Source organism: Triticum aestivum, chromosome 7D, assembly GCF_018294505.1.
Source record: "Triticum aestivum cultivar Chinese Spring chromosome 7D, IWGSC CS RefSeq v2.1, whole genome shotgun sequence".
In the NCBI taxonomy this organism is placed as follows: Eukaryota; Viridiplantae; Streptophyta; class Magnoliopsida; order Poales; family Poaceae; genus Triticum; species Triticum aestivum.
Window position 1 is genome coordinate 495969853 of NC_057814.1, and position 27604 is coordinate 495997456.

Genomic DNA, 27604 nt, shown 5'->3' on the forward strand with positions numbered 1-27604 from the left:
TTGACCGATAACATACGGTTCTCCTCAGCGTTGACGTTTTCGTTTTTGAGTCAGCTTCTTTCCCTTCTTGTTCGTTGAAGAATAATTGAGCCCCTCATTGTGACTTTGCCTTTTCCATGGAGTACGATTTTTCTTAGGTAATGTAGTGTTGATTCTTCTTTTGACGTATACTTCATCATCATCGTCATATTCCCTCATTGGGTTGCCGTACTGATCGTAGTCTTCCTCGTTGGCGACTCCATCCATTCCAATGATGTTCCTTTTGCCTCTCCTCACGACAACACGGCTGGGATTGCGCAGGTCGGTTATGAAGAAGCATTGTGTCACGTGCTTAGCGTGTACCCATGGCTCATTTTTTGCGATAGCGTTCACGGTAGCGCTCTTGGCGTCGGGTATAGTCTTGGTAGTGAAATGCCGGTTTTCTCTTTCGACATTCTTAGCCCATCTAACACGGAACATCGTCGTGTTGTGCAGTCCAGAGTAGTCAAGCTCCCAGATCTCCTCGACCCTTCCGTAAAATCTTTCAGTTGCGCCGTTGTCGCTGCCGGTCATGCATTCAATCATCACCCCTGAGTTCTGATCATCACTGTCTATATCTTTGGCCTCCGTGTAGAACGTGTATCCGTTGATATCGTATGCCTGATAGGTTAGGAGGTTGGGCGAGGGGCCATGTGCTAAGGCGTATATGAGCAATCCGTCCTTAGAGCCCTCCTCCGGGGGATTAGCAATAATATGCTCTTTGAACCAATGCAGGAAAGTGAAGTTGTGCTCTCTGGTAACTTCGGCATCCGTCCTGCATACCCGCCAGTCACGATACTTCTTTGCGATAATTTCTTTGTGCAATGCCACGAATGGATCTACCTCATCTAGGTGTTGTAGCACTACCAAGTTTGCTATGTCAAAGTCGCTGCGTTGATCTGAGTATGCCACGTGCAGTTCCCTGCGACTGTTGGAGTGACCTTCTCCTTCGAGCCTCCCATCGTGCTTGTTAACAGGCAAACCAACACTAACATCAGGCGGCTGGTCTGCGCAATATAGAAAATTCTCGCAGAAAGAGATGCACTCTTGTGTCAGATATCCCTCGACGATGCTTCCATCCGGACGGGACATGTTTTTCCATGAACTTAATACACTAGATGCATGCTGGATAGCGGTCGATGTGTGCAGTAATAGTAGTAGATGCAGGCAGGAGTCGGTCTACTAATCTTGGACATAATGCCTATATACTGATCATTGCCTAGATATCATCATGATTATTCGAAGTTCTATCAATTTCCCAACAGTAATTTGTTCACCCACCGTTTGCTATTTTTCTCGAGAGAAGCCACTAGTGAAACCTATGGCCCTCGGGTCTTCTTTCCCATATATTTGCCATTTGCCTCTCGTTTTCCTCTCCCCCACTTCACAAAATTTGCCGTTTTATTCGCCTCTCTTTTTCCGATCACCGTTTTCTTGCCGGATCTGTTTTTGAGTGCAATCTTGTTGTGTAGTCATCATGACTCAAGAGAACACCAAGTTATGTGATTTCTCAAATACCAACAACAATGATTTTATTGGCACTCCGATTGCTCCTCCCGCCACTAGTGCGGAGTCTTGTGATATTAATACTGCTGTGCTGAATCTTGTTATGAAAGATCACTTTTCCTGTTTTCCTAATGAGGATACCGCGTCCCATCTTAATACCTTCGTGGGATTATGCGATATGCAAAAGAAAAAGATGTGGACAATGATGTGGTGAAGATGAAATTATTTCCGTTTTCTTTGCATGATTCTACAAAAATTTGGTTCTCTTCTTTGCCTCGCAATAGTATCAATTCTTGGAATAAGTGCAAAGATGCTTTTATCACTAAGTATTTTGCTCCCGCAAAAATTATTTCCCTTAGAATCCAGATCATGAATTTCAAGCAACTTGAACATGAGCATGTTGTACAATCTTGGGAAAAGATGAAAATGATGCTAAGGAATTGCCCAACTCATGGGTTAAATCTTTGGATGATCATACAAATTTTTTATGCGGGATTGAATTTTGTTTCTCTTAATCTTTTAGATTCCGCCGCGGGTGATACTTTTATGGAAATTACTTTGGGTGAAGCCACCAAATTTCTTGGTAATATCATGGCAAATTATTCACAATGGCATATCGAAGGAGCACCTACTTGTAAAAAAGTTAATTCGGTTGAAGATATTTCCTCTTTGAGTGAAAAAGTTGATGCTGTTATGAAATTGGTTGCTAGTAAAAGTGCTCTGATTGATTTTAATGATATTCCTTTTGAAGGAAATATGCCCTAGAGGCAATAATAAAGTTATTATTTATTTCCTTATATCATGATAAATGTTTATTATTCATGCTAGAATTGTATTAACCGGAAACATGATACATGTGTGAATACATAGACAAACCGAGTGTCACTAGTATGCCTCTACTTGACTAGCTCGTTGATCAAAGATGGTTATGTTTCCTAGCCATAGACATGAGTTGTCATTTGATTAACGGGATCACATCATTAGGAGAATGATGTGATTGACTTGACCCATTCCGTTAGCTTAGCACTCGATCGTTTAGTATGTTGCTATTGCTTTCTTCATGACTTATACATGTTCCTATGACTATGAGATTATGCAACTCCCGTTTACCGGAGGAACACTTTGTGTGCTACCAAATATCACAACGTAACTGGGTGATTATAAAGGTGCTCTACAGGTGTCTCCGAAGGTACTTGTTGGGTTGGCGTATTTCGAGATTGGGATTTGTCACTCCGATTGTCGGAGAGGTATCTCTGGGCCCTCTCGGTAATGCACATCACTTAAGCCTTGCAAGCATTGCAACTAATGAGTTTGTTGCGAGATGATGTATTACGGAACGGGTAAAGAGACTTGCCGATAACGAGATTGAACTAGGTATTAAGATACCGACGATCGAATCTCGGGCAAGTAACATACCGATGACAAAGGGAACAACGTATGTTGTTATGCGGTTTGACCGATAAAGATCTTCGTAGAATATGTGGGAGCCAATATGGGCATCCAGGTCCTGCTATTGGTTATTGACCGGAGACGTGTCTCGGTCATGTCTACATAGTTCTCGAACCTGTAGGGTCCGCACGCTTAACATTACGATGATAGTTTTATTATGAGTTTATGAGTTTTGATGTACCGAAGGAGTTTGGAGCCCCGGATGAGATCGGGGACATGACGAGGAGTCTCGAAATGGTCGAGACGTAAAGATCGATATATTGGACGACTATATTTGGACATCGGAAAGGTTCCGAGTGATTCGGGTATTTTTGAAGTACCGGAGAGTTACGGGAATTCGTATTGGGCCTTAATGGGCCATACGGGAAAGGAGAGAAAGGCCCCAAAGGGTGGCCGCACCCCTCCCCATGGACTAGTCCGAATTGGACTAGGGAGGGGGGCGCCCCCTTCCTTCCTTCTCCTTCTACCTTCCCTTCTCCTACTCCAACAAGGAAAGGAGGAGTCCTACTCCCGGTGGGAGTAGGACTCCCCCCTTGGCGCGCCCTCCTCCTAGGCCGGCCGCCTCCCCCCTTGCTCCTTTATATACGGGGGCAGGGGGCACCCCATAGACACAACAATTGATCTATTGATCTCTTAGCCGTGTGCGGTGCCCCCCTCCACCATATTACACCTCGATAATATCGTAGCAGTGCTTAGGCGAAGCCCTGCGTCGGTAGAACATCATCATCGTCACCACGCCGTCGTGCTGACGAAACTCTCCCTCAACACTCGGCTGGATCGGAGTTCGAGGGACGTCATCGAGCTGTACGTGTGCTGAACTCGGAGGTGCCGTGCGTTCGGTACTTGATCGGTCGGATCGTGAAGACGTACGACTACATCAACCGCGTTGTGTTAACGCTTCCGCTTTCGGTCTACGAGGGTACGTGGACAACACTCTCCCCTCTCGTTGCTATGCATCACCATGATCTTGCGTGTGCGTAGGAAATTTTTGAAATTACTACGTTCCCCAACACCTTTGTCTACTTTGATTGTGAAAAATAGTGATGCCATAGATGTGAATTTTATCTCTCGAAATAATTTCAACAACAATGCTTATAGAGGTAATTTTAATCCTAGGCCTTTTCCTAGTAATTCCTCTAATACTTATGGTAATTCCTATGGAAATCAATCTTATAATAATAATAGGAAGACCTCTGATCTTGAGAATAATATTAAAGAATTTATCAACACACAAAATGTTTTCAACACTTCCATAGAAGAAAAGTTGAGTAAGATTGATGATTTGTCTAGAAGTGTTGATAGAATTGCTCATGATGTGGAAAACCTCAAGATGAAAATTTTTGTGCCTAAATCAGATGAATCAAATAAAGCTCCTTATGTTTCTATGGATGAAAGTAAGAAAAGAACCGCTATGCTTAGAGCTAAAAGAGAATGTTTAGAAAAAGCGTTTTCTAGTGATTTCTTTTGCAAAAGTGATGAAGATCTTAAAATGATTGGTGTTTCTTCTATTGATTCCTTGTTTAGTAAATTTAAGATTGATGAAAAAGGGACTAGAGAAGAGTCAACTTTACGTCGAAGGCGTCCCAATATTTCAGAGGGTGAAAATCTTGTTGAAAAAATTGATAAAAGTGGGTTTGGAGAGGTCAAAACTTTAACTAGTGATGTGCCCACTCTTTTGGATTACAAAGACTTCAATTATGATAGTTGCTCTTTGATTGATTGTATTTCTTTGTTGCAATCCATGCTAAATTCACCCCATGCTTATGAACAAAACAAAGCTTTTACTAAACATATTGTTGATGCTATGATGAAAGCTTTGGAAGAAAAGTTGGAATTAGAAGTTTCAATTCCTAGAAAATTGCATGTTGAGTGGGAACCTACTCTCAAAGTCAAGATTAAAAATTATGAGTGTTTTGCTTTGTGTGACTTGGGTGCTAGTGTTTCTACAATTCCGAAATCTTTATGTGATGTGCTTGGTCTTACTAATCTTGAAGAATGTTCTTTGAATTTGCACTTGGCAGATTCTACTATTAAAAAGCCTATGGGAAGAATTAAGAATGTATTATTCTTGCAAATAGGAACTATGTGCCCATAGATTTTATTGTTCTTGATATTGATTGCAATCCGTCTTGCCCAATTATTCTTAGTAGACCGTTTTTACGCACTATCAGTGCCATGATTGATATGAAAGAAGGCAATATTAAGTTCCAATTTACTTTGAGGAAGAGTATGGAACACTTTCCTAGAACAAGAATTAAGCCACCTTATGAATCAATCATGAGGGCATCTTATAGATCTCGAACCAAAGATGACAAAACTTAGATCCTTGCTTTATGCCTAGCTAAGGGCGTAAAACTATAGCGCTTGTTGGGAGGCAACCCAACGAATATAATTTATTTTTGCTTTCTGTTCTTGAGTGTTTACACAATTATGCTACTATTATGATTGTGTTTTTTGTGTTTTAATTAGTGTTTGTGCCAAGTAGAACCAATAGGATCTTCTTGGGTGGTAGTTGTTTGATCTTGCTGAAAAAGACAGAAACTTTGCGCTCACGAAAACAGTTCTCATTTTTTATCAGAAAGATATTTAGCCCTGATTCTTTTTGCAGAAGATTAATATACAAATTACCCAGGTCGTCCTAGTTTTTTCAGAATTTTTGGAGGTCCAGAAGTTTTCTGTTTTGACAGATTCTGTTTTGTTTTGTTTTGACAGATTCTGTTTTTGGAGGTCCAGGTCCAGGTCTGTTCGGAATTTTTGGAGGTCCAGGTCGTCCAAGCTTAGACTGTTCTGTTTTGACAGATTCTGTTTTCTTTGCGTTGTGTGCTTATTTTGATGGCTCTATGGTTCCCTTTGATGAGTTTTTGCCATAGAAAAGTTGGAATACAGTATATATAATGCAAAAACAAAATATGAATTGGTTTGGTACAGTACTTATAGTGGTGATTTGCTTTCTTTTACTAACGGATCTCATGAAGGTTTTGTTGAGTTTTGTGTGATTGAAGTTTTCAAGTTTTGGGTTATCTTACGATGGATAAAGGAATAAAGGATAGAAGAGCCTAAGCTTGGGGATGACCCAACATCCCAAGCTATTATCCAAAGAATGATCAACCAACTAAGCTTGGGGATGCCCCCGAGTGGCATCCCCTCTTTCTTCTAATGACCATCGGTATTTTACTCGAAGTTATATTTTTATTCGTCACATGATATGTGTTTTGCTCGGAGCGTCTTGTATGATATGAGTCTTTGCTTGTTTTATTTTGTGTTTTAAGTCATCAATCCTTGCTGGACACACCTATTTGAGAGAGCCAAAATTATGTCATTACTTGTTAGAATTGCTCTCTATGCTTCACTTAAATTTTTATGAGCAATGGACTTGCTCTAGTGCTTCACTTATATCTTTTTGAGCACGGTGTGCTTTATTATTTTTGAAGAAATGCTCGCTTGCTTCACTTAGATTTATTTGAGAGTTATTAAAATTTTCAAGAAATTCTCTCTTGCTTCACTTAAATTATTTTGAGAGAAAGAAAGAAAAAAGAATTATGCTCATGATCTTCACTTATATTTGTTTGAGCTATGAAAAGCAACACATTAAAATTAGTCCCAAAGATATAGATATCCAAGAAGGATGTAATAAAAACTTTCATGAAGATCATTGGACAAAATAAACTTGGTTCTTAGTAATAGTTTTGAGATATGATGATGTGATATGTGAGTTATGTTGATGAGTAATTATGCTTTAGTAAGAATATTGGTGTTAAGGTTTGTGATTCCCTATGCAAGCACGAAAGTCAATAGTAATGCAATGAAATTATATCCTACTTGTGTTGCATTGTTCGGTGTTAATTATGCTTAATGCTTGCTTATGAGATTATTCGTTTCTTGGTTGGTCGCTTCTCAATCTTTTTGCTAGCCTTCATTTTGCACCAAGTATGATCTCTACTTGTGCATCCAAAATCCTTTAAACCAGTTTTGCCACATGAGTCAACTATATCTACCTATATGCGGTATTATTTTGTCGTTCTAAGCAAATTTGCATGTGCCATCTCTAATTTTCAAAATAAACTTCTCTTTTGTGTATTTGTTTCGCTCGCGGAGCGGTGAGGAGTGGCTAATATTTTCCATGCTGGATGTGTTATTCTCACGATGAGTGTTTATGCACTTGTCATTGCACGAGAGTAAGGTAAAGGTTTTAGGGATGCCCAGTCCCAAAATGCAAAAATGAATTTACTTTATGTTGTCAAATAATAAATTCCTTGGAAAGTGTTGGTATGGAGGGCAACCGTGGATACGGCTAGCCATGGAAAGTGAAAGTATGGTCGAAAAAATAATAAACTTTATTTTCTGTTTGGGAACCGCCTATGATATATCTAGCATGGAAAGTGTTGGGAACTCTAAGCCATTTTCATTAGTGGGATGGATACACCTCCCAAAATGTTTTTATCTCTAATTTTCGCTTTGAGCTCTGGCACCTCTACAAATCCATACTTCCCTCTGTGAAGGGCCTTTCTTTTACTTTATGCAATTTTTATTTTGAATTTGAGTCTCCACCTTCTCTCATAAAATCACCAACTAGGAGGCAATATGATCGTACTTAAGTATTGGGTGTAGCTAATATTCGAGTGTGTTTCATGAATGGATCAATGGTTGAGCATGACGGGCTAGGGATAACTTATTTTAGCGTTGATATTTTGAAAGACATGGTTGCTTGTTGACATGCTTGAGTATCTAAATTATCATGTCAAGACTAGACTATTGCTTTGAATCACATAAAAGTCCAAATGTCCATGCTATAAAGAAAAGAATATGATATGATATGTTAGGCAGCATTCCACATCAAAAATTCTGTTTTTATCACTTACCTACTCGAGGACGAGTAGGAGTTAAGCTTGGGGATGCTGATACGTCTCCAACGTATCTATATTTTTTTATTGTTCCATGCTGTTATATTATCAATCTTGGATGTTTTATAATCATTCTATAGTCATTTTATATCATTTTTTGGTACTAACCTATTGACATAGTGCCAAGTGGCAGTTGCTGTTTTCTGCATGTTTTTTACATCACAGGAAATCAATATTAGACGGAGTCCAAACGCAACAAAACTCCACGAAGATTTTTTTGGACCAGGAGAAACGTAATGGGCCCTGGCTGCGCCTTGGGGGTGCCCCGAGGGGGACACAACCCACCAGGGCGCGCCAGGAGGCCCAGGCGCCCCCTGGTGGGTTGTGCCCACTTCCGGTGCCCCTCGGACCGCCTCTTTGCTCTATAAATACCCCAATATTCCAGAAACCCTAAGCATGTCGACGAAATATTCATCCAACCGCCGCAGAGTCCAGATCCACCAGATCCAATCTAGACACCATCTCGGATGGGGTTCACCACCTCCATTGGTGCCTCTCCGATGATGCGTGAGTAGTTCTTTGTAGACCTTCGGGTCCGTAGTTAGTAGCTAGATGGCTTCCTCTCTCTTGCTGAATTCTCAATGCAATGGTCTCTCAGAGATCCATGTGATGTAACTCTTTTGTGGTGTGTTTGTTGGGGTCGATGAACTTTGAGGTTATGATCAGATCTATCTTTTTATATCCATGCAAGTTATTTGAGTTTCTTTGATCTCTTATATGCATGATTGCTTATAGCCTTGTATTTCTTCTTCGATATTTGGGTTTTGTTTGGCCAACTTGATCTATTTATCTTGCAATGGGAAGAGGTGCTTTGTAGTGGGTTCGATCTATCTTATGGTGCTTGATCCCAGTGACAGAAGGGGAACCGACACGTATGTATCATTGCTACTAAGGATAAAACGATGGGGTCTATCTCTACATAGATAGATCTTGTCTACATCATGCCATCGTTCTTATTGCATTACTCCATTTTTTCATGAACTTAATACACTAGATGCATGATGGATAGCGGTCAATGTGTGGAGTAATAGTAGTAGATACAGGTAGAAGTCGGTCTACAAATCTTGGACGTGATGCCTATATAATGATCATTGCCTGGATATCGTCATGATTATTCGAAGTTCTATCAATTGCCCAACAGTAATTTGTTCACCCAACGTTTGCTATTTTTCTCGAGAGAAGCCACTAATGAAACCTACGGCCCCCGGGTCTTCTTTCTCATTGCCTTTGCAATCTACTTTTTCCTTGCATTTATTTTCAGATCTATTAAACAAAAAAATAAAAATACTTTGCTGCACTTTATTTTATTTGCGATCTATTTATTCAATCTATTACAATTTTCTCCCGTCCACGCACCGTTTCTGGCGCCGTTACCCGAAAGGGATTGACAACCCCTTTAACACGTCGGGTTGCAAGTGGTTGTTATTTGTGTGCAAGGGTTGTTTACGTTGTGTTGCTTGGTTCTCCTACTGGTTCGATAACCTTGGTTTCATATCTGAGGAAAATACCTACCGCTGCTGTGCTGCATCATCTCTTCCTCTTTGGGGAAATACTGACGCAGCTTCAAGCGACATCAATACAAGGGATCAAGCCCTAACAAATTGACAACAATTACGTATGAAATCTCATCCAAATCCCATCTACCTCTGGTATGCCTACAAAGGATTACTCACGCATGGCTGTGAGCATCATTAAATTGTTGATGGAAGGGCTGGTGATGACGATGACAACGACGATTCCCTCTCTCCGGAGCCATAAACGGGCTCCAGATTAGGGCTCGCGATGAAGAACAGGAGGCGGCCGTGACTCTGTATAGTAAAACGTGATGAAATTTTCTTGTTACTTGTTTGGGGGTTGATGTGAATTTATAGCGCTGGGAATTACACTACTAGGAAAAAGTTTATACATAGTCGCTTACTAGTAGCGTGCTATATTGACCCGCGCCACTACTAATTACTAATAGCGCGCTATATTGACCCGCGCTACTAGTAAATATTATTAGTAGCGCGTGACCCAATAAAACACGCTAGTAATAAATATCTTTAATCGTACCCCACAGACAAGCCATAGTAGTAACGCGGATTGTACAGTACGCGCTACTATACTAATAAAATAGCAGTAGGGCTTGAGGTACAAGCCTCGCTACTACGGTCGGTCGACGAAACCCGCTGGTTGACCGTAATTAGTAGTAGCGCGTATTTGCTGAGCCGCGCTACCACTACCACGGGCACCCATCCCTCTATCTCGCACCGCTCGTAGAAAATCCCTCTCTCTCACCCGTGACGCCCCCCCTCTCTCCTGCGACCCCAAAACTTCGCCGGGATCCGCCACAACCGGCAACGGCGAGGCCAGAGGTGGCTGGATCCTGCACAGGTTGCTCTCTGCCCTCCTTCTTTCCCCACCCTCTCCTCCTCACCTCATCTTGTCTTCCTTTTTCTGCAGTCGCCATGGTGCGGACGGCGACGACGGCTGGAGGGGCGCACATCCGTAGGACGGGACACTGCCATGGAGATGGAGCTCCTTCTCCCCACGACGCAGAGGCCCAGAGCCTCCCTCCTTCTCCGGTGACTTGTTCTCAGGCCCCACCGCCTACCTCTGCCCCCTCTCCTTTGTTTCAGATCTATCCACCCATCGATGATACATGGCAAGTTAGGGAGTTGTTGCAGTTTGAGGTTAATCACCTTGATCGGCTGCTGTTTAATTAGGGTTGATTAGATTAATTAGCTCAGTTGGCTTCTAGAGTTTAGGAATGAATATATGGGTATGACGTGCTCTCCAAATTTAGGATTGAAGTATTTTGTTGCTGCATTCAAGTGATCTGCAGTTTTAGGCCATGTTTGATGGCAAAGTCTTGGATAACCCAAAGTATTTGAAAACTACAGTATTTTAATCTATAGGCATAAGATACCACAGTTTTGAACATACAGAAGTTTTCTAGAGTATTGAGAATACTGCAAACATGTTTGGCTCCTGCTTACATAAAACATAAATTAGCAATTGTTCACAGTTGCAAACACGCATGTATGTACCAAGCTCCCTGGTCGTTGCATACTTGGACAACCGCATACATAAACTTGAAAGGCCATGCACATAGCTAGCTTACCAAAAGCGGGGGCAGTTGAATTACCAGGAGCAAAGCTACCGACTGCGCGTGGGCTGGAACACTCCGGCATCATCAGCGTCACCGTCGAGGGTCACCACGGGAACGTCCATGGTGATGCCGACGGTGCACCAACATTAACTCAGAATAGCAAACAAAGCTCAATCCACTTATAACCAATGATTGTGCATGATGCATTCATCCATTCTATCGAAGAGGCTGTGTTATTTTTTCTTCTTGTGCTAAGATTTATAGCATGAAGTATTATATGCTTTTGTTTCTCAAGTAGAGCCTTGTGAGATAGATGTGTGTGCCACCGTCCTTGAATGGGGTGCCTGTTCGACTGCTTCCGCGCGGCCGGCGGCGAGCCGCGCCCGCGCCCAGCTCGTCTCCTCCTCCGTCGCCCCGTCCGCCAACCCCAAGGTTTCCTCTTCTTCTTCTGTCCTGCCTCGCACGAAACCCGTGTGTGCCGTTCCCGGACACGGATCAGCTAGCTGTGGGGGTGCGGAACCCGTGCTGAATTTTGTCTGACTAGTGACGCATGTGCATCAGTTTCAGCATTTTCAGTACACAAAGAGGGATTATGTCTTTATATGCAGTCGAACTACATGATTCAGTCCAATACTGGTTGTATAGTTAGCTTCCCTCGAAATACATGATTCGTATTGGGTTAATAATCTGCAGCTAGTTGTATTTTTAATTCACTAGCCTTTTACTCATACATGAGAGAAGTGAGAAGCTAAGTCAATAGGAGCTAAACTCAACCCTTGGCTTGTTACGTGAGCTCAAACTAGTGACTAGTGAGTGTTTCATGTACCGAACTTGGATTTCCGGTGTTTTTGTAACATCCATGTAAGGTGCATAGCAGCCCTATTTTATGCTAGATCCTTTGTTTAACCAAATTAGTTAGGGATGATAGCCCACTCATGAGCAATATTGCGAGATGTTGGTTGCCTTTTAGAGAAAATCTGGATCGTGGGGTGACTCTGGCTGTAAACTGAACTTGGTTCAGTTAAAAACTGCACTGTCAAATCTGGACAGCAAGCTTATATCTGAAAAATGAGTTAGCTAGGCTCAGAATTTTGATTTGGCCCCTTTACATAAGTTTTAGATAAAGTTCCAAGGTTTCTTTAGAGTATTTATTGTGTCGTTTGGATGTATGGTTTGAGAGCAGCCATCAGTTTAGTTTGCTGTCCCGAAATATATGTTCCTGGGTACAGTATTTTGATATGGGAGATTAGGCCCTGTTAGAGGTGGTAATAAAATAAAGTTACAACATGAAAATTTTAGAGGCTGTTCTGTAGATACTTAAACACATATCACTTGTCAGGTTTCGTTCGGTATATTAAATCCTATGAAATTATCAAAGTGGGCTGTACTATGTTGGACAGAATTTTATGTTTGGACTTGGGTGAATGTAACCAGACTTATACTCTCAGATTTGTCATAGTTGATGGTGTGAGGACTTATAATGTGATAAAGTATATACGTTGTTGCAACACCAAAATCAGTGAAATATATTTCCTTTTTTTGCTGCCGATGACATCTCCTGGAATCTTGACTCTATAAAGTAAGGATTTAGATAACATCATATGTTCAGAGTTCAGTTCTTTTCTTATCTGAAACTAACATATTTTACAATGGGCATGTGATGGATGCTGCAGGTTCATTGATGACAGCCAAGGGTTCATGCTCGGAAACGACTACATCTTGCTCCATGTTGTCGGCTCAGCTAAAGTCCTTAATCATGAGGAGATGGGACACGTTGATTGTTAGAGTACACTTGACAGGTGCATTTTCTGAAATTCTAGCCAAAAGATTGATATCATGCTTGCCTGCTTGTTCTTTTCAATTCAAATAAATGTTCCTTTTCTTATTGAATCCAAAGTAGCTAGCGGAGATCAAGTGAAAGGCTGTTGATTGTCCCAAAGTTCTTTCCTCTACAAAAGAGTGTGATCTTAACCAATGATTGTTTCCAACATGCAAGGACGTGACCACACAAATTTATATATCTTAATCTCATATGCAATCACGCATTTCAAGTGCAGTTACCAAGCACCGCTTTTATTTAAGGAAGAAGTTGCTGATTTTTTTATTTAAATAGTTGATACCTAAACGAGGTGAACGAGAAAATTTCTTTTCCCTATTCGTGCATGTTTGCTAGTACTATTTGGTTGAACTGCTGCAATTTGCGTACTAACAAGTTTTCACTTTCCCGACGTGGGCACAGAGGTGATCGACGCTGACTAGCACGGCCCGGTGGCGCCGTGCTCTTCAACCACTCAAAGACGGACTTCGCCGTGAAGCCTGGTTGCCACGTTGCATAGATGATCGTCCAGGTGATTTCGACGCCGGAGGTCGCCGAGGTGGAGGACCTTGACGCCATCGTCCGGGGGAGGGAGGATTCGAGTCCACCGACTTTTGAACTCCGAGCCTAGGTAGATACATCTAGAGAAGTGGTCTGTTTAGGTTGGTGATAGACCACTAGGGAAGGTACCCACCTTACGATGATGGTTGTGTGTGTCTGATGTTAAATGGAATCTTGAGATGGTTCTGTGACATGTTAAATGGAATATTGAGATGGTTCAGTGACATTCTTTGTTTTGCATTGGACGTATTACTATTCATGAATACTACATCTAATTTTTATTTTTTTAATTCCTAAATTGTTAGTAGTAGCGTGGGGAGGAAACTGAGCGCTACTAGTATATAGGATACTAGTACCGTTGGTTGTTTACCCACGCTACTACTATTTCATTAGTAGTAGCGTGTGTACGTAATAGCAGTAGCATGGGTGGCACACGCTACTACTAACAAAGTTAGTAATAGCGAGGGTTTAACCCATGCTACTACTAACTATTAGCTGTAGCGCGATACTAGTAGCGCGGGTACCCGCGCTGCTAGTAGCCTTTTTCCTAGTAGTGTTAGGTAAAGGTGGTGTCCAGGGGCCCCACATGGACATGTGGCACGACTAGGGGGTGGTTGCACCCCTTGTCCATGTGGCCCACTAGTGCCTCCTCTCCGGTACTTTTTGGCTCCAGTATTTTTATATATTCCAAAATAATTCTCTAGAAATTCGGTCCAATTCGGAGAACTTCTATTTCTGCACGAAAACAACACCATGGCAGTTCTGGTGAAAACAGCGTCAGCACGGGTTAGTTTCACTCAAATCATGCAAATTAGAGGACAAAACAATAACAAAAATGTTTGGAAAAGTAGATACATTGGAGACGTATCACCTCCCCCAAGCTTAACTCATTGATTGTCCTCAAGCACTTAATTGATAAACTGAAAGTGATAAAGAAAAACTTTTACAAACTCATTTGCTTTTGTAGATGTACATAAATTTAGCTAGTGATCAGATTTCAACAAAGATCATGGAATAACCGTATATATGATAACACTTAGCAGCCACATTTACTCAAATCAATAACATAACCAACTAGCGAGCAACAATACTATATCTCATACTATATCTCAGATATCAACATTTTGTCAAAATAACCATGGTACAATATGATAAAATGGTATCTCGCAAGCCTTTTCTGAGACCGTAAAACATAAATGCAGATCACATTTGAAGTTCAAGCAACGACTCTACATTGTAATTCAGCATAGAAAACATCTATTCATGCTCACATCCAACATTAATTAGACCAAATGCATGTCAAACTAAGAATGACAATAGCGCTCTTTATGTTTGTGCTTGAATGAGAAGCTAATGACTCATCAATAAATTAAAAGAATGGCCCTTCACAGAGGGGATCAGGGATTAGCTTATGTACCAAAGCTCTTTGCTTTAAATTAGAGATAATTTCATTTTGAGAGGTGTACTTTTCAGTCAACAGTTTACAATAGAGGATCTCTTCATCTTATATAAGACTAGTTGAATGCCCGTGCATTGCCACGGGATAAAAATATATTGTTATCAAACAATTAGACTAATCCAAAAAATAGTGTCACTCATCCTCACAATCGTCGTGTCTTTGTTTACCCACTGATACGTCTCCGTCGTATCTATAATTTTTGATTGTTCCATGCCAATATTCGACAACTTTTACATACTTTTGGCAACTTTTTGTACCATTTATGGGGCTAACATATTGATCCAGTGCCCAGTGCCAGTTCCTGTTTGTTACATGTTTTTTGTTCCGCAGAAACTCCATATCAAATGGAGTCCAAACGGGATAAAAACTCACGGAGATTTTTTTGGAATATATGTGAATTTTGGGAAGTGGAATCAACACGAGACGATGCCCGAGGGTCCCACGAGGGTGAGGGGCGCGCCCTGGGCCCTCGTGGCCACTCCGTAATGCGGTTGGTGCCCTTCTTTCGCCGCAAGAAAGCCAATATCCAGATAAAAATCGTGTCAAAATTTCAGCCCAATCGGAGTTACGGATCTCCGGGAATTTAAGAAACGGTGAAAGGGCAGAATAAGGGAGCGCAGAAACAGAAGGAAACAGAGAGAGAGAGAGAGAGAGAGAGAGAGAGAGAGAGAGATCCAATCTCGGAGGGGCTCTCGCCCCTCCACCGCCATGGAGGCCATGGACCAGAGGGTAAACCCTTCTCCCATCTAGGGGGAAGGTCAAGGAAGAAGAAGAAGAAGGGGGGCTCTCCCCCCTCTCTCCCGGTGGCGCCGGAACGCCGCCGGGGCCATCATCGTGACAACGATCTACACCAACAACTTCACCACCGTCATCACCAACTCTTCCCCCCCTATGCAGCGGTGTAACCCCTCTTTTACCCGATGATCTCTACTTAAACATGGTGCTCAACGCTATATATTATTTCCCAATGATGTATGGCTATCCTGTGATGTTTGAGTAGATCCGTTTTGTCCTATGGGTTAATTGATGATCGTGATTGGTTTGAGTTGCATGTTTTATTATTGGTGCTGTCCTATGGTGCCCTCCGTGTCGCGCAAGCGTGAGGGATCCCCACTGTAGGGTTTGCAATATGTTCATGATTTTCTTATGGTGGGTGGCGTGAGTGACAGAAGCACAGACCCGATTAAGTAGTTTGTTTGCGTATGGGAGTAAAGAGGACTTTATGCCTTGTAATCCTATGGTTGGGTTTTACCTTAATGATCTTTAGTAGTTGCGGATGCTTGCTAGAGTTGCAATCATAAGTGCATATGATCCAAGAAGAGAAAGTATGTTAGCTTACGCCTCTCCCTCAAATAAAATTGCAATAATGATTACCGGTCTAGTTATCGATTGCCTAGGGACAAATAACTTTCTTGTTGGCAAAAACTTTTACTAAAACTAACTTAGTTGTGTCTTTATCTAAACAGACCCCAGCTTTTATTACATGCTCTTTATTATCTTGCAAACCTATCCTATCACACCTGCAAAGTACTTCTAGTTTTATACTTGTTCTAGGTAAAGCGAACGTCAAGCGTGCGTAGAGTTGTATCGATGGTCGATAGAACTTGAGGGAATAGTTGTTCTACCTTTAGCTCCTCGTTGGGTTCGACACTCTTATTTATAGAAAAAGGCTACAAACGATCCCCTATACTTGTGGGTTATCACCCACCTTCCTTTTGCAAGACGTCAGTTGACATATTTCTTCCTAGCCGTCCTTCCCCCATCTTTGTTCAAGTAACCATGGTTGAACCATCTTTTTGGAATCTTGTACTTGTACAAGAAAATCCAATCAATTGATTCTTTTGTTCTCTTTTTACGGACTAACCAGTTGAATATTCAAGATCAATAATTTAATATTTCAATTTCCACTCGTTTTCGTTATTTTGTTAGTTGTCTTCTCGTTTTCCTTATTATGTTAGTTGTCTTCTCGTTTTCATCAGTTCAATAGTCAGTCTTATTGCCTTACCATCACTTGGGACCCTTCTTGAAACTTCGGAAAATTTGTGAAATCAGTAGTGTTTCACTTGCAATAAAGGTGGCTAATAAAAGCAGGAGGTAGACGCGGGGAGATACATTTTGAGTGTGAAATGGTCCTCATGTACCGCGAGAGATGATCGTGTATTATATGCCTTATTTATGAATGGAAAGCTACCATGATAGATGACTCTTTGCATAAATTTGTTATTAATAAATAATAACAAACTAAAACAAATCCTCTTTCCCTCCCTCGCTCTCCCTACCTCTCGCCCTCCCCCTTTCTCTCTCCCTCCCTCCCTCGCCCTCCCTCTCCCTCTCTCTCCCTCCCTCTCCATAATTTTAAAAGCCTACCAGGAAGAAACTATAATACAACTGAATTATGCTACATGGTCAATTTTTCTTAGTTGTCTTGAGGCTTCAACTAAATAAAACTTTAACCCTTGTCTTCATCTAATGTGATCTTGCGTGAAGGCCGTCCATTTCAGCTGTAACTGCTTTGCCACTGGCCAACCATGGTGATGGGTAGAAATATGTGCATTAGCCATTGAAGCTACACCCTACATGGATTTGGCTCTGAACATGGATGTTGACCTCATTTATTCAACATGTTGAAAGGATCTGCACATCCCAATTATAACTGAGTGTAAAAAATGCAGTAAGAACATGTAGTGTTGAACCTATAAAAATCATATAGGGAAACTCTGAAATTGTAGTATAAGATTAGGTAACCTTGGACTGTATTTACGTTTACTTGAAGCTGCAAAACTCATAAGAAAATGGAAGACAATATTGTGCAGGTACAGAATGGGCGTCCCTTGTGACAAAGCAAGCCCACACACACAGATAGAGACATCTTTCTCTCCACTCCACCTTCATTCTTGTCGCCATGTCTAAGCCCTCTCTTTAAAATCTCATACTACAGAATCCTTGAACCTTTGAAATTCAACCAGAGACCACCTAATCTGAAGCATTTAATGTATATAAGCAATAGGTTGTCGAACTAAGAATAGAAAAAATTATGACATTTTTAGTCTAATTATTCCAGAAAAATTGTTTTGGCAGCCAAAACATTTAAAAGAAGATGAGCTAGTTCATTTTGGTGAACGAAATACTTCTCTTTAGTTCACATTTGCTGAATGAAACATAATTGGATCGGTGTTGATTTCCCACAGAGTTCCCTACTAGGCACATCCTGGGAGTATGATGCACACATAATTGTTTACACACCAATGAGCACTCTTCTATTCCCTCAAGTTCTTACAACAAATAGAACTATTGTTAACCATGAATTTTCTTTTATATAGTTTTCCATCCAATCGAGAAATAATTGATGTGCCTTTTTCTTATTTTAGAAACACAAGTCCCACACTACAATGGTACAATTAAGCAGGCAATAGTCTAGTTCAGGCTCGTGATGGTTTCTTTTCAGACAATAGAGAAATTTAAAGGGCTTCAGTATGTTACTCTTACCTTTTAATTTGGATGTATTCTGCGCACCATGTCCTCTATGGCATATAGAAGGCAACCTAGCTTCCTGTTGTTGAACACAACCTCCACTACCTACCCGTACTTCTCCATGGTACTGCCAAGCATGGCCAACAAAAATTCCAACCAATGGTACACTGGGCACTACCAGCAAAAATTCCAACCAAAGGCCCATCCAAGAAAGAAATCAAAGGTAAAACGCTAGTACCATACATACTAGGACAAATGGCGCTATGATACGTCCATTTTGCATCATGCTCTTATATCGATATTTATTGTATTATGGGCTGTTATTACACGTTATGCCACAATACTTACGTCTATTCTCTCTTATATTACGAGGTTTACATGAATAGGGAGAATGCCGGCAGCTGGAATTCTGGGCTGGAAAAGGAGCAAATATTAGAGACCTATTCTGCACAGCTCCAAAAGTCCTAAAACTTCACGGAAGTCATTTTTGGAATTTATAAAAAATATAGAGCGAAGAAAATACCAGAGGGGGCCCACACCCTGGCCACGAGGGTGGGGGGTGCCCCCTACCCCCCTGGGCGCGCCCCTGCCTCGTGGGCCCCCTGGCAGGCCTACGGTGCCCATCTTTGGCTATATGGTGTCTTCTACCCTGGAAAAAATCATAAGCAAGCTTTCGGGAAGAAACTCCGCCGCCACGAGGCGGAACCTTGGCGGAACCAATCTAGGGCTCCGGCGGAGCTGTTCTGCCGGGGAAACTTCCCTCCGGGAGGGGGAAATCATCGCCATCGTCATCACCAACGATCCTCTCATCGGGAGGGGGTCAATCTCCATCAACATCTTCACCAACACCATCTCCTCTCAAACCCTAGTTCATCTCTTGTATCCAATCTTTGTCCCAAAGCCTCAGATTGGTACCTGTGGGTTGCTAGTAGTGTTGATTACTCCTTGTAGTTGATGCTAGTTGGTTTATTTGGTGGAAGATCATATGTTCAGATCCATCATGCATATTAATACCCCTCCGATTATGAACACGAATATGATTTGTGAGTAGTTACCTTTGTTCCCGAGGACATGGGAGAAGTCTTGCTATTAGTAGTCATGTGAATTTGGTATTCGTTCGATATTTTGATGAGATGTATGTTGTCTTTCCTCTAGTGGTGTCATGTGAACGCCGACTACATGACACTTCACCATTGTTTGGACCTAGAGGAGGGCATGGGGAAGTAATAAGTAGATGATGGGTTGCTAGAGTGACAGAAGCTTAAACCCTAGTTTATGTGTTGCTTAGTAAGGGGCTGATTTGGATCCATATGTTTCATGCTATGGTTAGGTTTACCTTAATACTTCTTTTGTAGTTGCAGTTGCTTGCAATAGAGGTTAATCATAAGTGGGATGCTTGTCCAAGAAAGGGCAGCACCCAAGCACCGGTCCACCCACATACCAAATTATCAAAGTAACGGACGCGAATCATATGAGCTTGATGAAAGACGATAATTCCCATGTGTCCTCGGGAGCGCTTTTCTCTATATAAGAGTTTGTCCAGGCTTGTAATTTGCTACAAAAAGGATTGGGCCATCTTGCTGCACCTTATTTACTTTCATTACTTGTTACCCGTTACAAATTACCTTATCACAAAACTATCTGTTACCGATAATTTCAGTGCTTGCAGAAAATACCTTATTGAAAACCGCTTGTCATTTCCTTCTGCTCCTCGTTGGGTTCGACACTCTTACTTATCGAAAGGACTACGATAGATCCCCTACACTTGTGGGTCATCAAGACTCTTTTCTAGCGCCGTTGCCGGGGAGTGAAGCACCTTTGGTAGGTGGAATTTGGTAAGGAAAAATTTATATAGTGTGCTGAAATTTACTGTCACTTGTTACTATGGAAAACAATCCTTTGAGGGGTTTGTTCGGGGTATCTTCACCCCGTCTGGAACCACAATTAGCTACCACTCAACCTACTGAACCTACTGAAAATGTTTACTTTGAAATTCCTTCGGGTATGATAGAGAAACTGCTAGCTAATCCTTTTGCAGGAGATGGAACATTGCATCCCGATTTACACTTAATCTATGTGGATTAAGTTTGAGGATTATTTAAGCTTGCAGGTATGCCCGAGGATGTCATCAAGAAGAAGGTTTTCCCTTTATCTTTGAAGGGAGATGCATTGACATGGTTTAGGCTATGTGATGATATTGTCGGGGAACATAGTAATTTCAAAAAATTCCTACGCACACACAAGATCATGGTGATGCATAGCAACGAGAGGGGAGAGTGTGTCCACGTACCCTCGTAGACCGAAAGCGGAAGCGTTAGCACAACGCGGTTGATGTAGTCGTACATCTTCACGATCCGACCGATCCAAGTACCGAACACACGGCACCTCTGAGTTCAACACACGTTCAGCTCGATGACGTCCCACGAACTCCGATCCAGCAGAGCTTTGCGGGAGAGTTCCGTCAGCATGACGACGTGATGACGGTGTTGATGATGCTACCGACACAGGGCTTCGCCTAAGCACCGCTATGATATAACCGAGGTGGACTATGGTGGAGAGGGGCACCGCACACGGCTAAAAGATCCAAGAGATCAATTGTTGTGTCTTTGGGGTGCTCCTCTCCTCCGTATATAAAGGGGGGAGGAGAGGGCCGGCCAAGGGGAGGAGGCGGGCCCAAGGGGGGAGTCCTACTCCCACCGGGAGTAGGACTCCTCCTTTTCCTATTTGGAGAGGGAGAGGGAAGGAAGAGGAAGGAGGGACGAAGGAACGGGGGGTGCAGCCCCCCTCCAAATTCGGATTGGACTTGGGGGGCCTCCCTTGCTCCTTTCCCCTCCTTTCCACTAAAGCCCATTAAGGCCCATATACCTCCCGGGGGGTTCCGATAACCTCCCGGTGCTCCGGTATTATCCCGATCTCACCCGGAACCATTCCGGTATGCAAATATAGTCGTCCAATATATCGATCTTTATGTATCGACCATTTCGAGACTCCTCGTCATGTCCATGATCACATCCGGGACTCCGAACTACCTTCGGTACATCAAAACACATAAACTCATAATATAACCGTCATCGATCTTTAAGCGTGCGGACCCTACGGGTTGGAGAACTATGTAGACATGACCGAGACATGTCTCCGGTCAATAACCAATAGCGGAACCTGGATGCTCATATTGGCTCCTACATATTCTACGAAGATCTTTATCGGTCAAACCGCATAACAACATACGTTGTTCCCTTTGTCATCGGTATGTTACTTGCCCGAGATTCGATCGTCGGTACCACAATACCTAGTTCAATCTCGTTACCGGCAAGTCTCTTTACTCGTTCCGTAATACATCATCCCACAACTAACTCATTAGTTACAATGCTTGCAAGGCTTATAGTGATGTGTATTACCGAGTGGGCCCAGAGATACCTCTCCGAAAATCGGAGTGACAAATCCTATTCTCGAAATACGCCAACCCAACAAGTACCTTCGGAAACACCTGTAGAGCACCTTTATAATCACCCAGTTACGTTGTGACGTTTGGTAGCACACAAAGTGTTCCTCCGGTAAACGGGAGTTGCATAATCTCATAGTCATAGGAACATGTATAAGTCATGAAGAAAGCAATAGCAACATACTAAACGATCAAGTGCTAAGCTAACGGAATGGGTCAAGTCAATCACATCATTCTCCTAATGATGTGATCCCGTGAATCAAATGACAACTCATGTTTATGGCTAGGAAACATAACCATCTTTGATCAACGAGCTAGTCAAGTAGAGGCATACTAGTGACACTCTGTTTGTCTATGTATTCACACATGTATTACGTTTCCGGTTAATACAATTCTAGCATGAATAATAAACATTTATCATGAGAATAAGGAAATAAATAATAACTTTATTATTGCCTCTAGGGCATATTTCCTTCAATCTCCCACTTGCACTAGAGTCAATAATCTAGTTCATATCGCCATGTGATTTAACACCAATAGTTCACATCACCATGTGATTAACACCCATAGTTCACATCGTCATGTGACCAACACCCAAAGGGTTTAATAGAGTCAATAATCTAGTTCACATCGCTATGTGATTAACACCCAAAGAGTACTAAGGTGTGATCATGTTTTGCTTGTGAGAGAAGTTTAGTCAACGGGTCTGCCACATTCAGATCCGTATGTATTTTGCAAATTTCTATGTCAACAATGCTTTGCACGGAGCTACTCTAGCTAATTTCTCCCACTTTCAATATGTATCCAGATTGAGACTTAGAGTCATCTGGATCAGTGTCAAAACTTGCATCGATGTAACCCTTTACGACGAACCTTTTGTCACCTCCATAATCGAGAAACATATCCTTATTCCACTCAGGATAATTTTGACCGCTGTCCAGTGATCTACTCCTAGATCACTATTGTACTCCCTTGCTAAACTCAGTGTAGGATATACAATAGATCTGGTACACAGCATGGCATACTTTATAGAACCTATGGCTGAGGCATAGGAAATGACTTTCATTCTCTTTCTATCTTCTGCCGTGGTCGGGCTTTGAGTCTTACTCAATTTCACACCTTGTAACACAGGCAAGAACTCTTTCTTTGACTGTTCCATTTTGAACTACTTCGAAATCTTATCAAGGTATGTACTCATTGAAAAAACTTATCAAGCGTCTTGATCTATCTCTATAGATCTTGATGCTCAATATCTAAGCAGCTTCACCGAGGTCTTTCTTTGAAAAAACTCCTTTCAAATACTCCTTTATGCTTTCCAGAAAATTCTACATCATTTTCGATCAACAATATGTCATTCACATATACTTATCAGAAAGGCTGTAGTGCTCCCACTCACTTTCTTGTAAATACAGGCTCCACCGCAAGTGTGTATAAAACTATATGCTTTGATCACACTATCAAAACATACATTCCAACTCCGAGATGCTTGCACCAGTCCATAAATGGATCACTGGTGTTTACACACTTTGTTAGCATCTTTTGGATTGACAAAACCTTCTGGTTGCATCATATACAACTCTTCTTTAGGAAATCCATTAAGGAATGCAGTTTTGACATCCATTTGCCAAATTTTTCATAAAATGCGGCAATTGCTAACATGATTCGGACAGACTTAAGCATCGCTACGAGTGAGAAAATCTCATCATAGTCAACAGCTTGAACTTTGTCAAAACCTTTTTCGACAAGTCTAGCTTTGTAGATAGTAACACTACTATCAGCGTCCGTCTTCCTCTTGAAGATCCATTTATTTTCTACGGCTTGCCGATCATCGGGCAAGTCAACCAAAGTCCACACTTTGTTCTAATACATGGATCCCATCTCAGATTTCATGGCCTCAAGCCATTTCGCGGAATCTGGGCTCATCATCGCTTCCTCATAGTTCGTAGGTTCGTCATGGTCAAGTAACATGACCTCGAGAACAGGATTACCGTACCACTCTGGTGCGGATCTCACTCTGGTTGACCTACGAGGTTTGGTAGTAACTTGATCTGAAGTTACATGATCATCATCATTAGCTTCCTCACTAATTGGTGTAGGAGTCACAGGAACAAATTTCTGTGATGAACTACTTTCCAATAAGGGAGCAGGTACAGTTACCTCATCAAGTTCTACTTTCCTCCCACTCACTTCTTTCGCGAGAAACTCCTTCTCTAGAAATGATCCATTATAAGCAACGAATATCTTGCCTTCGGATCTATGATAGAAGGTGTACCCAACTGTCTCCTTTGGGTATCCTATGAAGACACATTTCTCCAATTTGGGTTTGAGCTTATCAGGATGAAACTTTTTCACATAAGCATCGCAACCCCCAATTTTCAGAAATGACAACTTTTGGTTTCTTGCCAAACCAAAGTTCATAAGGTGTCGTCTCAACGGATTTAGATGGTGCCCTATTTAACGTGAATGCAACTGTCTCTAATGCATAACCCCAAAAGGATAGTGGTAAATCGGTAAGAGACATCATAGATTGCACTATATCCAATAAAGTACGGTTATGACGTTCGGACACACCATTATGCTGTGGTATTCTAGGTGGCATGAGTTTGTGAAACTATTCCACATTGTTTTAATTGAAGGCCAAACTTGTAACTCAAATATTCGTCTCCGCGATCAAATCACAGAAAAACTTTTATTTTCTTGTTACAATGATTGTCCACTTCACTCTGAAATTCTTTGAACTTTTCAACTGTTTCAGTTTCATTAAGTAGATATACCCATATCTGCTCAAATCATCTGTGAAGGTCAGGAAATAACAATACCCGCCGCGAGCCTCAACACTCATCGGACCGCATACATCGATATGTATTATTTCCAATAAGTCAGTAGCTCGCTCCGTTGTTCCGGAGAACAGAGTCTTAGTCATCTTGCCCATGAGGCATGGTTCGGAAGCATGAACTGATTCATAATCAAGTGATTCCAAAAGCCCATCAGCATGGATTTTCTTCATGCGCTTTACACCAATGTGACCTAAACGGCAGTGCCACAAATAAGTTGCACTATCATTATTAACTTTGCATATTTTGGCTTCAATATTATGAATATGTGTATCACTACGATCGAGATCCAACAAACCATTTTCATTGGGTGTATGACCATAGAAGGTTTTATTCATGTAAACAGAACAACAATTATTCTCTAACTTAAATGAATAACCGTATTGCAATAAACATGATCAAATCATATTCATGCTCAACGCAAACACCAAATAACACTTATTTAGGTTCAACACTAATCCCGAAAGTATAGGGAGTGTGCGATGATGATCATATTAATCTTGGAACTACTTCCAACACACATCGTCACTTCACCCTTAACTAGTCTTTGTTCATTCTGCAACTCCCGTTTCGAGTTATTAATCTTAGCAACTGAACTAGTATCAAATACTAAGGGGTTGCTATAAACACTAGTAAAGTACACATCAATAACATGTATATCAAATATACCTTTGTTCACTATGCCATCCTTCTTATCCGCCAAGTATCTAGGGCAGTTCCACTTATAGTGACCAGTCCCTTTGTAGTAGAAGCACTTAGTCTCAGGCTTAGGTCTAGACTTGGGCTTCTTCACTTGAGCAGCAACTTGCTTGCCGTTCTTCTTGAAGTTCCCCTTCTTCCTTTGCCCTTTTCTTGAAACTCGTGGTCTTGTCAACCATCAACACTTGATGTTTTTCTTGATTTCTACCTTCGTCGATTTCAGCATCACGAAGAGCTTGGGAATCGTTTCCGTTATCCCTTGCATATTATAGTTCATCACGAAGTTCTAGTAACTTGGTGATAGTGACTAGAGAACTCTTCCAATCACTATATTATCTGGAAGATTAACTCCCACTTGATTCAAGTGATTGTAGTAATCAGATATTCTGAGCACATGCTCACTAGCTGAGCAATTCTCCTCCATCTTGTAGGCAAAGTACTGTCATAGGTCTCATACCTCTCGACACGGGCATGAGTATGAAATACTAATTTCAACTCTTGGAACATCTCATATGCTCCGTGGCGTTTCAAAAAACGTCTTTGAAGCCCCGATTCTAAGCCGTAAAGCATGGTGCACTAAACTATCAAGTAGTCATCATATCGAGCTTGCCAAACGTTCATAACATTTGCAGTTGCTCCTGCAATCGGTCTGTCACCTAGTGGTGCATCAAGGACATAATTCTTCTGTGCAACAATGAGGATAATCCTCAGATCACGGATCCAATCCGTATCATTGCTACTAACATCTGTCAACTTAGTTTTCTCTAGGAACATATAAAAAATAAAACAGGGGAGCTAAACGCGAGCAATTGATCTACAACATAGATATGCTAATACTACCAGGACTAAGTTCATGATAAATTAAAGTTCAATTAATCATATTACTGAAGAACTCCCACTTAGATAGACATCCCTCTAATCATCTAAGTGATCACGTGATCCAAATCAACTAAACCATGTCCGATCATCACGTGAGATGGAGTAGTTTCAATGGTGAACATCACTATGTTGATCATATCTACTATATGATTCACGCTCGACCTTTCGGTCTCAGTGTTCCGAGGCCATATCTGCATATGCTAGGCTCGTCAAGTTTAACCTGAGTATTCCGCGTGTGCAACTGTTTTGCACCCGTTGTATTTGAACGTAGAGCCTATCACACCCGATCATCACGTGGTGTCTCAGCACGAAGAACTTTCGCAACGGTGCAGGGAGAACACTTATACCTTGAATTTTAGTGAGAGATCATCTTATAATGCTACCGTGATCTAAGCAAAATAAGATGCATAAAAGATAAACATCACATGCAATCAATATAAGTGATATGATATGGCCATCATCATCTTGTGCTTGTGATCTCCATCTCTAAAGCACCGTCATGGTCACCATCGTCACCGGCGCGACACCTTGATCTCCATCATAGCATCGTTGTCATCTCGCCAACTATTGCTTCTACGACTATGGCTACCGCTTAGTGATAAAGCAATTACAGGGTGATTGCATTGCATACAATAAAGCGACAACCATATGTCTCCTGCCAGTTGCTGATAACTCGGTTACAAAACATTATCTCATACAATAAAATATAGCATCATGTCTTGACCATATCACATCACAACATGCCCTGCAAAAACAAGTTAGACGTCCTCTACTTTGTTGTTGCAAGTTTTACGTGGCTGCTATGGGCTGAGCAAGAACCGTTCTTACCTACGCATCAAAACCACAACGATAGTTCATCAAGTTAGTGCTGTTTTAACCTTCTCAAGGACCGACCGTAGCCACACTCGGTTCAACTAAAGTTCGAGAAGATGACACCCGCCAGCCACCTGTGTGCAAAGCACGTCGGTAGAACCAGTCTCGCGTAAGCGTACGCGTAATGTCGGTCCGGGCCGCTTCATCCAACAATACCGCCGAACCAAAGTATGACATGCTGGTAAGCAGTATGACTTGTATCGCCCACAACTCACTTGTGTTCTACTCGTGCATATAACATCTACGCATAAACCTGGCTCGGACGCCACCGTTGGGGAACGTAGTAATTTCAAAAAAAAATCTACGCACACACAGGATCATGGTGATGCATAGCAACGAGAGGAGAGAGTGTGTCCACGTACCCTCGTAGACCGAAAGCGGAAGCGTTAGCACAACGCGGTTGATGTAGTCGTATGTCTTCACGATTCGACCGATCCAAGTACCGAACGCACGACACCTCCAAGTTCAGCACACGTTCAGCTCGATGACGTCCCACGAACTCCGATCCAACAGAGCTTTGTGGGAGAGTTCCGTCGGCACGACGGCGTGATGACGGTGTTGATGATGCTACCGACACAGGCTTCGCCTAAGCACCGCTACGATAT